Below are 1,588 nucleotides of genomic sequence, written 5' to 3'. Positions count from 1 at the left end.
ATTTTGCTATAGGGCATGTGCGCTTGCCAGAGAGACAGACAGAAAGCGAGAAATCACCCCTCCGGGGGGATGGCCACGCTACAGTTCCTTCTCCTCTCAGGATTTTGGGCTCACACACACATCCCCCCCAGCTGTGAGTTTTAAGCTCCCAAGTTTGGAACTCAAACGGTGGTTGACTACATGGGAGTCAGGCAACGTAACCATTACACTATATGCTGATCCTGGTCAAGAGGTTTTTGATAAAGGGACCAAGACAATTCAATGGAGGAAAACAGTAGGCTTTTTGTATTTGTTTTCATTTTTGTCTGTTTGTTTTTGCTATAAGGAATGTGCACTTGCTAGAGAGAGAGAGAAAGAAAAGGCTGCCCCTGTGGCTTCTTAACCTCCATGCCACCTGCTAGCCAGAAAGAGTGGACTTTTTAAAATTAAAATATTTATTTATTTATTTAATTCCATTTGTTACTATTATTATTTTTTTAATTTGACCAAAGAGAGAGACAGAGAGAGGGAGAAAGGGAAAGGGAGAAAGCGAGCCAGTAGGTCTGGGACTTGAACTGCGGTTGGCCATGTGGGAATCCAACACTTTTAACTGCCATGCCACCTGCCGGTCCCAAGAATGGACTTTTTCAAAGGTTTATTCATCTATTTCTTCCACGAGAGAGAGAGAGAGGCACTCCAACTGGGTCCTCATGCCACAACCTGTCCCCAGCTTAAGCCAGCCTGGATCACGGGCACACATGCAAGCCCAGTGTGGACAACTGGCCCACAAATAGACAATGTCTTAAATCAATCTTTTATTTTTGGGACTGTCTTAGAGGGATACAAATATTGTAAGAGCAGCCTTTTCAGGGCTGGCTAGTGGTGTGGTGGTTAAAACATCTGGGTTTCAGATGGCTGACTACATGGTTCGAGCCCTGGACCCGGCAACTTGAGAAACAGGTAAAGTGGAGCATGCAGGCTCAGAATCCTGAGAGGAGAATGGAGAAGAGGAGATTTCGGGTGGTTATCCCCTGGGGAGTGCTTTCTCATTTTCCCTTTTTTTTCTCTCTTTGTCCCTCTCTGGCAAGCACAAATGCCCTATAGCCAGAAAAAAATAAAAAGAAAAGAAAAGACAAAATAATAGTCTTTTCAACAATTGGTCCTAAAACAATTGGATATGCACAAGAAAAGAATGAATTTGGATCTCTACCTCATACCACAAACAAAATCTACTTAAAGTAGGTCATAGTCCTAAACGGAAGGACAAAGACTACCCCACTCGGAGAAGGAAGCTCAGGAGGACATCTTCATGACCTCGGGTTACCCAGGGGTTTCAAAAACACAACACCGAAAACACAAGTGATAAAAGACAAGATTGATAAGTTGGACTTCATCAAAATTTAAAACTTTAATGTTTTCAAAACACCACTAAGAAAGCAAAACTAGGGACCAGCAGTTGGCGTAATGGCTATGTTGCCGGACTCCCATGTAGTCGACCGCGGTTTCAGTTCTGAATCTGGCGGCTTAAACTCATGCTGGGCGTGTGTGCGTGCGTGCCCAAGGTCTTGAGAGGAGAATGGAGGAGAAAGGATTTCGGCATGGCCATGAC

This window comes from Tupaia chinensis, unplaced genomic scaffold (genome assembly GCF_000334495.1).
Source record: "Tupaia chinensis unplaced genomic scaffold, TupChi_1.0 Scaffold138115_2, whole genome shotgun sequence".
NCBI classification, from domain to species: Eukaryota; Metazoa; Chordata; class Mammalia; order Scandentia; family Tupaiidae; genus Tupaia; species Tupaia belangeri.
This window is presented reverse-complemented; position numbering follows the sequence as displayed.